General features: G+C 47.7%; 1 long non-coding RNA gene across 1 annotated transcript; it reads left to right on the top strand.

Annotated features, from left to right (window-relative positions):
* The first annotated feature begins 386 nt into the window (after window positions 1-386).
* On the top strand, window positions 387-2,519 carry LOC114636967. The gene is made up of 3 exons (XR_003713710.1): window positions 387-428; window positions 514-616; window positions 2,384-2,519. It is a non-coding gene; the product is annotated as an uncharacterized LOC114636967 (long non-coding RNA).
* Window positions 2,520-11,343: the final 8,824 nt, after the last annotated feature.

Here is an 11,343-nt window from a genome sequence, read left to right as displayed (position 1 = left end):
TCTGAGTTGGTTATTCACAGCTTTGTTGTCAGTTTGGCTAGGCTGTGGGGCCCTGGTTTGGGCGTTGTTGTGAAGGTAACCCTAAGTCAGATCACACAGTTAAGCTGAGGGAAACAATCCTCCCTAGTGTGAGTGGGACCTGGTCAATCGGTTGAAGGCCTGCAAAGTAAAAATGAGGCTTCCAGAGGGAAAAAAAAATCCTCTCAAGATTGCAGCATGCCTGAGTCACAAGCCTACGGATTCCAAGTATGCTGGCCTGACACAGCCTTACCAGCTAATCCCACAAAGCAATTCTTTGTATTACCTGTGGATATGCGTCTGTCTCATACTGGTTCTGTCTCTTGCCAAACAGACTGAAACACTCATTCAGAGTCTGTGAGGACTGAGCCTGTTCGGGCCCCTTGAGGCTCATCTGCACCCAACAACAGGTGGGGCTCTTTGCCAGTCTCATCTTCTGGGCAAAAATCTCCCACCTTTCTTCTTTAGCTTGCCACACCCATTCTTTTCCTGCAGCCACCTCCTCTACACTTGTGACCACTCAAAGGCCAGAAGGGTCTAAAGGGGATCAGAAGCACTAGAGAGAACTTCGGGGAGATCTGGAGCCTTGTAGCCACAGGTGAGAGATCCTGCCTGGTCTCTTAGGACATTGGCAGACTTACACTTGTTGGGCCTGTGGTATGGTCACACCTGTTGGGCCTGTCTTATGGTATTCCCTAAACCTTGACAAGAGAGGCTGTACCAGCACTTTCACAGCATCCAGAGGTGTCCACAATACCACAGGAAATGGCCATTTCTTCCAGCTCTGTAACAGGACAAAGAGCTGTGAGCAGAGTGCTAGCCATGGAAGCTCTTGGTTACCAACAAACAGGCTAAACTGCCCATCTTAGGCAAAGCAGAGGACAGTAAAAGGCCTCAAGGACCAGCAAGAGAGCTCCTAGGCCATGGTCAGGGAGCTCCAGGAACTCCACCCAAGGTAAGGCTGCAGGCTCAGTCTGAACCAGTTTCCACTCCAAGGGTCATCCTTGATCTTATGTCATTCCAAGCTGTATTTCAAACATCCTGTCTACTCTCCTGGCAGAGAGACATGGTAGTTGTACTATCCATTTATCATGATGCTGGTCTCAAAAGTATCATGATATGGTATATGGTAAGTGTTAGGTTTTCCATTCCTCAAAATGAGAAATTCTCCCTGAAGGAGTTTTACGGTGGAGCTAGATGCTTGGAAGATTCCAAGAGGCTTCTAAACCTCTGGGAGCGGTAGCCCAACTTAAGCCAGCAACACAGAACCTAGACTGAGATCCAGATTAACTCAAGATCAGGTTTTGCCATCTATTAGATATTAGATATCTATTAGATATTAGATAGCTGATCTCGAAGGACCATGATTCCCTCTTCTGAGAAATGAGAGCATGGAACCTACAGACACTATAAATGGAAAACAAATGAGCCTGAGGGTAGAGGTTATGGGGACTGATGGCCAACGTAGCTTCTCGGCATTCTGCTCAAGCTGTCCACTTTGCAGAGTAACTTGATAAACAAGCAATCCTCATTGTCCCAATTTGACCTCTGCTTTTGCAAAAACAAACAAGTAATACCACGATAGAACTCAAAAAGGAGGTTTGTAGCTCCTGGGACTGTAGCTCAGTTGCTTGCTGAGCGTGCATGGAGTCCTGGGTTCCAACTTTAGCATAACGTTGGGCATGGTGGGCGTTGTACCCCTGTAATCTTAGCTTGCAGGAAGTAAAGACATGAAGTTTAGAAGTTCAAGGTCCTCTTCAACTACAAAGTAAGTTTTGAGGCCAACCTGGGTTACATGGACTCTGTGCTAAACAAACATCGAGCAAGTTATACAATCCAGCACCATCACCAACCTAACACAATGGGCAGAGGCCTCTGTACCGCATTTGTGAGCTGCAGCCTCATAAATGAGCCCACAATGTTTTCTTTTTAGCAGCCCTTTTGACATGTTCATTTTAATATGTGAAACCTGGCTACTTGTCTCCGGGAGAGTTTATGGAAAAAGTGCTTCCAGCTGGCTTTGGGCAGCCCATAAAAATGTCCAGAAAACTTTGCCCAGTTAGAAATGAGAAACGGCTGGCAACAGAACCAGTGACGCCACAGGCCATGCTGAGGCCCACTGTACTCATTATCAAGAGGGTCCTCCTTCATTCCTTCCTGGTGCCTGGTCAAAGGATGGGGCCCGGGAGCTGTTAAAAAGAAACGGCAGCTCTTTCAAATAGCAGATCAATACCCCTTTACACACACGGTCTCTGATTCAGACTGTTTGAAAGGGTGTGGACAGAAGAGGAAGAGTTTCCAAAGCTTTAGCTGGAGAGGCTGATGAGGACCCTGGTTTTCTGCTTCTCTCTCTTCCTGGTCCCAGGCTTGAGTCCTTTCTGGAAGTCCTCTTTGGTAACTTTGCCTCAGCAAAGATTTGTGCACCCATGAGACTTAAAGCCCTCCATTGGAACCTTCTAGCTTCAGGGTCAAGTTTAACCTTATCTGGCTTCAAATTCACAACCATGCCTTCACCTTCCCAGTGCTGAGATTACAGGTAAGTACCACTATGCCCCGCTACAAGGCTTTATGGAATACATACTCTGCCCATGTCTGTGGCTTCTCATACTCTCTATCCCAACCTGGTCTTCTGATACACACAACATCCCAAGACTGGCTGTAGACTGTCTCCTGCACTTTTCACTCAGAATCTTGGACTATAACCCACATGGACTGGGTTCTTTGTGGCTGGATATTTACTTCTCAGATAGTCCCCACGTCTCCCATAGGGGAGTGGTTAGGATCCCACTGGCAGGGTTAGACAACCCTGCTTGTGCACCCCTCCAGGGCACTCGACTTCTCTGCTCATCATGTTTTTTTTTTTTTTTTTTGGGGGGGTGTGTGGATGCCTGGTACAAGCAACACAGCTTTCTGTTGAGCTGCTCAAGGGTTGCCCTGGGCATGGGGTTGGAGTGTGTGGGTTGAAGAGCTTCTTCTAAGTGGTTCTCTGACACAGCCAATCAAAGGAGCTATACTCTGGACACCCACTTGCCAGGGTGTATGGTCTTTGTCCCATAACCTCTGAAGCCCAATAATTTATTGAAAGAAAACTATCCATCCATCTGTCTGGACAGGCAGCACTATGTGGACAGGCAGTGCTATGTGGCTGTATGATGCTTGCCCGGCCTCTCACATCACATGACCTTCCACAGCCAGCTACAGGAACACATGTGTATGCTCTTCCTGCTTCAGTCCCAGGAGCCTGCCCTGGGACACTGGTCACCTGGTGTTTTGATACACAAAACATCCTAAGATTGGCTTCAGTCTCCAGATATCCCGCAGAGTTGGGGAGGGGCATTAGAGGCCAACAGGACATTCACAGAACCACAGAGGGATGGAAAAGGAAGCGATAGCCAATTTTTGCCCTTTGAGAATATGGGCTCCTTGTCAAATTTCTTTTGTTTTAAAAGAGATTGGCAAAAATCTGGATTTGTGTATGTATTAGTGTGAAAAATTCTAACTTAACTTTTGATGTTGTTGGTGGTGTGGGTTTTTTGTTGTTGTTGTTTGTTTGTTTTTTTGGAGACAGGGTTTCTCTGTCTAGCCTTGGCTGTCCTGGAACTCACTCTGTAGACTAGAGCTGGCTTTGAAGTCATAGAGTTCCTCCAGATTCTGCCTCCTGAGTGCTGGAATTAAAGGTACTCTTTGGCCACCACCAGGCCAAATTCTAGCTTCTGAAAGCTAACAATTTATTCAGACAATTGAAAAGAAAGCTCAGGTCAATGACAGGCCCCAGAAGAGTGCAGCATTTGCTACAGCTGTGTTCTCTGACCTCCACAGATTAAACTAGGAAGAGATATGCCTGTTCTAGCTTCTTTTCCTCTGCAGGCGGTGGATCCACATGGAGCTACAGGAATCAGCCCTCAGAGGCTGGGACTGCGCATGCTCAGCAGAAGGCTGTTTGGGGACATTGCTACTCAGGACCAGTGGTGTTCTCTTAGACGCCTGGTCTGAGGGCCTTGGAGAGTTTTATTTGCCTCAGTAACCATGTATGGGAGTCTGCAGACACCAGGAACTGTGGGATCATGCTTTGTCATTTAGAAAGCTCTGAGAACATTTCGACCTCTGCCCAGAGAATGTAAGACTTCATGCCTGTCCTTTGAGTTTGTATCTCATGCTTGGTTTCTTTTGCTCCTTCTACATGGTTGTAGCTGTGCCTGTAAAAAGGTATTCTTTTACCCCTCCATCAAAGACATGAAGTGCTTTCTGGAATGAGGCATGCTCTAAACAATTGAGTCCAGATAAATAGCAAGTGCTCCAAAAGAGAAGAGATGACCGATAAGCGACTGTCCTGGTGAGTCACCACTGGAATGAACCACCTAGGGCTTCACGCAGAGCAGGTGCTCTGGACGGAGCAGGTGTTGGGGCGGGGCTTACAGACAAGAGCCTGAAGCCTTGGTTTCCTTAGCTATGCAATAGTGATAACCCCAGAACCTGCCTCATCAGAATTGTTGAGAGGACTGGATGAGACTGAGCAGGTAAAGTGCCTGGCGCAGGACAGCCACCTAACAAGAGGCAACCGAGGATATTTTAATAATGAACACATATCTTGATATGCAAATGCTATAAAAGCATCTAATAGATGAGGTTTGTACCTGAGTGGAACCATTCTCTCTTCAATTAAGTGACTAGAGTCTTGGCAAGAAATCCATAGGTGTCCATATTCTCTCTGACCCTCACCTCCTTCCAAGTTCGGGTACAAGCAGGTAGTTCTACTAGTGACTGCCCCATTACTCTCCCAGCATGCTTAGAGGCTAAAGTGTTTCCTGTCTGCCCCACCACTCACCTCACTTGCCCTTACCTCCTCTATGTCTGTTTTCTGGAAGTCTCTGACAGCTTTTTGCAAGCTTCCCTGATCCATTCATGGCCCTGAGCTGAGTTCCATGGCGTCATTTTAAAAATGTTACTTTTAAAACATTCATTTTATTTTTATTTTTAATGAATTAAACATTCATTTTAATGTCTCTGTGTGACTCTGTGTGCATTCATGCAGATGCTCAGATACCAGAGATATCAGATCTCCTGAAGCTGGAGTTCCAGATGGCTGTGAGCCGCCCCATGTGAGTGCTCAGAACCAAACAAGGCCTCTCCAAGAACAGCAGTACTCTTCACAGCTGACCCGTCTCTCCAGCCCCCATCTTTTTTCTTTTTATATAGGTGTGTGTATGCATATTTGTGAGTGTTTATGTTGTATATATGCGGGTATATGTTGTGTGTTCACCTACACGGAGCTCAGAGGACAATCCGGGATGTCATCATCAGGAATGCTATTAGTCTCCTTTGGGTCATGGTCTCTCACTGAACCTGGGGTTCCCTAAGTAGGCTAGGCTGGCTGGCCAGTGAGCCTCAGAAGTCCTCCTGTCTCCAGGTCCCCAGGCTGGGATACTATATGTATCCCATAGTAGCACATACTACTATGCCGCGTGTCTGAAGGGCCTGAGGATTGAACTCGAGTTGTCTTGTTTGAGAGGCAAACACTTTCCAGCTGTCCCCTAGCCCCTCCAGTGTCATCCTGGACAGTGACTTGACCTTCTGGCTTCATAGATATGTATGTGTCACACAGTATCCTGGAGGGGTCTTGGGGATGATGGAGTACAGTCCCGGAGGGTAGGACACTTAGGAAAGTCCAACTCTCTAGCACTGCTAAGTGGCCTGTGGTGAACTCAGGGGTCTGCCTAAGTACCAGTCATTGACAGAGAGGCACTGTTGTGTAGGGCATTCCAGGTTAAGGGTGTCTGTATCAACCTGGAACCTATCACAAATGTAAATCCTCCATCCCATGAAAACACGGAAGGGAGGGCCTGGTACTCTGTATGATAACCTATGGGAGAGCAGGTTCTTAGCCAGGTTTGGGACTTCTGGACATATCCCTGGATTTCAGTTCGTGAACAGCGGCCGTTTCTAAATCTGGTGAAGCTCTCACGGCCCCTGCCTGGCAGATGTTGAGTGCCAAGCAATGGCTTCAGACCAGCTTCCACTGGTGCTGGTCTGTGACAGTCCCAATCTCACGATAAGACCTTAGCTACAGGAGGAAGGAGGACAAAGGGCCCCTGTCTAATAAGGTCCTGAGTGTCAGCCTTATAACAGCCTATAACTCTACTTTCCTAAGTTCATCGCACGCATTTCCTGAGACAGGCTACCATCTTCACTTTCTAGTCTTTGACATTAGAATTAGGAATTTTAACATAGTATAAATCCAGAAGCTTTAACTTCCTTACAGAATTTCAGTTGTTAAGCAGGGAAGTAGAAAACCATCCGTAGAACTGCAAGCTTCCCTGTCCATCCTGCCTCCAGTAGAGGCTCAGATTACATTCCTTCAACAAAGCAACAGATCCTTGGGAACTGCTGTCTCTGGAGCCACCTGGCCCCTTGTCTCCAGATCGCCTCCCACGAGGTGGCCTGACCCAGAGGCAAGCTGGGCTCTGGTCTGGCTGGGTGGGGGAAGTTGCAGGCCACCAGAGGCTGTCAGCTAAAAGTGCCCCACCCCAGGGAACCTTGCAGCAGCCTGGGGCTCAGAGTTAGTTTAGAACATTTTTTCCAGTTGAAGGGGTCAGGGATACCAGCCAACGTGTCTATCAACTATGTTCTCCTACCATTTAGCTACTGGCACACCTCTGGCTGCCGGACAGTGCCCCTGAACACTCTCTAGTCACCCCAAACACTGGCATTAGCCTTGGACAGGGCTCTGGGAAGGCATTGGGAAGATACAATGAAGTCTTTTTTTTAAAAGATTTATTTATTTTTATTTATGTGAGTACACTGTAGCTGTCTTCAGACACACCAGAAGAGTCCATCGGATCCCATTACAGATGGTTGTGAGCCACCATGTAGTTGCTGGGATTTGAATTCAGGACCTCTGGAAGAGCAATCAATTCTCTTAACTGCTGAGCCATCTCTCCAGCTGCTGTGTAGCCCAGGCTGGCCTCGAAATCCTGATCTTAAAGCTCCATAAGGAGAGAGGAAACCTCTCACTCCATCTCCTCTGCTTCCAGAATGAGTTTCCTCCCTGGAACTCCATAGTAACTAAGATTCATAAAGTTAGAAACTGGCCCCTTAAGAAAACAAAGCACAGAAGCCAGCATTAAGCCTTCCTCTGCTGCCAGAATCCAGGGTTTTAGGGAACATGATTGCTGTACCTGTTTATGTAATAGCTAAATGCCACCTTAGTGTAATTATTCGAATGGCTTTGTTGATGTCCTATTTACTTAAAGTAAGATACAGCCTTACTTGGAATTATGATTTATTTTGTACACTTAAAAACAAACTCACATTTAGAGATCATATTGTGTGAGGATAAAATAGGTCTTCTAGACTAAATCATTTGGGTTGATTAATTGCAAATAACTGGCTTGATTGTGAGAACTGCTGAGGCCAGTAGACACCCCCTCGCCTGTAGACACCCCTTCCCCCCTCCATAGGGCAGGCAGTGGGCAAGGCCAGCTGCCCTTCCTGCATACAAGGTGACTTTCATCTTCAGAGAAGCCTCAGTTTGGTTCCAAGCACCTGCTAACAGATCAACTAGGATAATCCTTTCATTAAAACTGACCAATTATAAATGGTAATTACACCCAGAAAATTCCTTTCCAGTCATACCTAGATGATTACTGAATAATTAGAGGCCATAAAGAAGCCAGATTGGTCTCTCAATTAACCAGGGCATTGATGAAATTGCTACCTCTTCAGGCTACTGCAATGTACAAGAGAATGAGGGAGGCAGCCTGAGCCAAAAAGTATGTGGAGGCTGAGGCTTAAGCTAGGGGCCAGCAGTGCTGTGCAGAGGCAGACATTAAGATAGCCTGGACTGGGCAGAGAAAGGTGTGGGGGGTTTGTTTAATAACTTCTTGATACAATAACTTACTCCTGTGCATGTCTCCTAAGCATCCTGGGTTTCAGTCTGCAGGTTATAAAAACAGGTACCACAGCCACTGGATGTTTACTGAGAGTCTCGGGGTGTAGCTCAGTGGTAAAGCATGTACTTAGCACCTATGAGATCCTAGATTCAACCCCCGGCATAAAACCAAATATACATTTACTGCATGTGTTCTGTTCTACATACTGGTGTTTGAGAAGGTCCAGTGGGGTACCGATCAGCATTGGTTATAACAACTCATTTCCTGAGCCAGGTTTGGGGCTAAGAATTTATGCCGATTACTTTCTTCATTTCACCCTGAGCTTGTATGGGAGCACATCTGTGATGCCATTTTACCGGAAAGGAACACTCACAAGCACCCTTGCCCCTGGGCCAGTGGGATGGCTCAGCAGATGAAGGGTTTGCCTGCCAGCCTCCTTCGTGCTGCTGAGTGTCTCTTGTCTTGATTAGAACACTTTCCTAGCAGCTCTGGGGTCAAGTCCATCACTGAAAAAAAATATCAAAGCAAGAAGACTTTCCAAGGTACAAAATGCCACCCATCCCTCTGCCCTGGAGAAGCTTGTGTGAGGCCCCAAAGCAGCTAACACTGAGCCGACAGATCCACAGCTTCAGCCTTGCCAAGTGTCATAGTGCCAGAGGAAGGTTTCCTTCTAAGATCCAGCGCAGCCACCTCTGAGCCTCACAGGAACCTCAGTTTTGTTATCCAAAAAATACAGACTATGGTTATCCTTGCCAGGGAGGTTGGGAGTTTGCTCATAGGCCCAGAAAGGCCCCAGAACCACTGAACTGACCTCTCCTGATACCCTCGTTGGCAAGGAGATGGCAGTTGGGGCTGGCTTACACCCAGCAAGGTTTCAGAGCCAGCTGTGCTGAGCCAGTGAGAGCTAAAAATAACTATCTTACAGGGACACGGAGGGGGGCAGGGCAGAGTGGGGGAGTGGAGGAGGAGGTGGGGGGGACACTCACTCACCACAGTACTCCCCACTTGAAGGGACGTGTGTGTAGGGGGATCCCTATCCCCAGCTCTGCAAAGCTGGCCACAGGCCACTTGGAGAGGGCAGGGTCTGTTTCTTCTGGCCAAGGCAATGGAAGGATCAGAATCTTCTCCTGTGGTTGGGTGTCAAGCTCACGTGACCGATGGATATGTTTCTAAGTTTCCTAGAAATCTAATATCCAGAATGCTGAAATCACTTTAGCATGTCAGCCACATGGCGTTAGTGAGATAAGTGAAATTCTCTCTTTGCTGTCAAGTCTGTGTGGTAGGTTTCAGCACCTCTCAACTGGATTCAGTCACAATTCAAGGGCTGCACTCATTTCCTGTGGCTGCTGGGACACATTACCACAAACTCAGTGGCTCAAAGCCACCTTCTCCCCCAACCCTGGAGAGTTAGCTGCCTGAATCGAGATTTCCAGGGTGAGATCAAGTTGTGAGGCTCTGGTAAAGGTGCCCCTCGTGCTGCACACAGGCCTCTAGGTCAGCTACATACTGAAGTTTCTATTGTCATCTCTGTGTTTCTCTTCATTTTCATCTTCTCTGCTTTGGGCTCTTATGGTTCTTTTTATAATCTCTCTGGTGATGACTGCCTTACTGCTGTACGCCCATGTTCGTTAGTGATCTCTCTACAGGACAGGTAGCTCCAGGGGCAAAGGTGAGAGTATAGTCAGACTCCTGCTGAAGCCAAAGCTCAGTCGCAAACTAACTGTGGCCCATGGGGCAAGTTACTTCATATCCCGAGACAAGACTACATTTGTCTTACCTGTGAAATTGATAACCAGTGCAGATTAAGGCAACATAATTAGAAGGTGAAGTGCTTGTCATCTGCAAAGGGAGCTTTCCCAGCAGAAATATGTGTGTATATGTGTGTGGTGTGTGGTGTATGGTGTATGTATGTATCTCTGTGTGTATTTGGCATATGTGTATCTGTGTGTATCTGTGTGTGTTATGTGTGTATGTGCATATGGTGTGTGTGTGGTATGTGCTGTGTAGTGTGTGTGTCTGTGTAGTGTCTGTGTGTGTGGTGTATAGTATGGTGTGTATGTGGTATGATGTATATGTGTGTGTATACGTGTGGTGTGTGTGTGTATGGTATATGTTCCCATGTAGTAGGAGACCTGGGTTCTGGCAGTGTGTGGTGGTGTCCTGAGTTAGCTCACAGGGCTTAGTGGCCTCATTTAATAGATAGGAAAACTGAGGCCGAGTGAATATGGGCTTCTGAAAAGGTTGCCCCTCAGGGTCTGTGTCTATCACCACCCTCCTACCCGTGGTTTGAGCTCAGAGACAGCAAGCGACTGTCCTAACAGTATTTTGAGGGTCTTGGGGTACCCTCATCACCCCACAGTACAAAAATATATATGGGACATGAATGTCCCAGGGAAGACAGAGGTAGCAGGGAGGAGCTGTGTCTCAAACAGGCTCCATCACTATTGGGCTGGGAACTACTGCATAGATGGATCTGTGCTTGGGGGTGAGAGTATGGAACAAGATTAGTTTTGTGTACAGAGTGACCCCAGCAGGCTCCTGGCTGTACCAGTAAGGCAGGCTGTGCGCCATGGCCAGAAGACTTAGGCCCACATGGCTTGGCTCTTCTGGAGGAGTTGCTTCCCTGAGTGCCCCCCACCCCACAAGCTCTTTCCCTAAAACTTCTACAAAGGGGCCTGTCTGGGGAGATGGCTCAGTCAGTAAAGCTCTTGCTGTACAAGTGTGAAGACTTGAGTTCAGTCCCCAGCAGCTACATAAAAAGCCACCTACAAGCACCTTCACACACACGTGCATGTGTATTCACACTCACATGCGCGCGCACACACACACACACACTCACACACACACACACATACACATTGAGAGATAGAGAGGGGACTGTTGCTAACTCTTCAAATACAGTCCCTGTTGCTGGGGGGTGGGGTGGGGAATGGATCTAACTACTCCATTGGCTTGTGGGAAGCTGAGGGTATAGGTATTGTGGGAGGGGAGGAAATGCTCCCGACTTGGTAGGTGGCCTGGTCCAGTGTCTGCCCCACTCTGGATCTTCCTATTGTTCTTCAGTGGTTTCTGGCTGGTCATGTTAGCACTGTAACTCTTGAACTTTCCCAGGAGGAAAAAGCATGAGACAGGTGAGGCTTGAGGAAAGTTCCTAGCAGAATGCCAATGGCCCAGGTGACTATAATACCCAGCTCCCTCTGGTATGCTCCCTAAATCCCATCTGCACCACATGCGTGCACTCTGTGTAAACACATACATGTGTGTGCATGCACACCCCAGATGTGGAGGCAAATGAAATCCAGCTTCTGGCACAGGGTCATTAGGGGATCCCACCCAAGAAGCCTCCCCGCCAAGGCAGAGTGCTGCAAGCAAAAGGCGCCTCTGTTGGAGAGGAAGCCCAAAGGGCTGGCAGCTGTTCCAGGAGGAACAAGAAAGC

The sequence above is a fragment of the Grammomys surdaster genome, unplaced genomic scaffold (assembly GCF_004785775.1).
Source record: "Grammomys surdaster isolate TR1022 unplaced genomic scaffold, NIH_TR_1.0 125098, whole genome shotgun sequence".
Taxonomy (NCBI): Eukaryota; Metazoa; Chordata; class Mammalia; order Rodentia; family Muridae; genus Grammomys; species Grammomys surdaster.
Note: the sequence above shows the minus strand (reverse complement) of the source record. Positions and strands in the feature narration are given on the sequence as shown.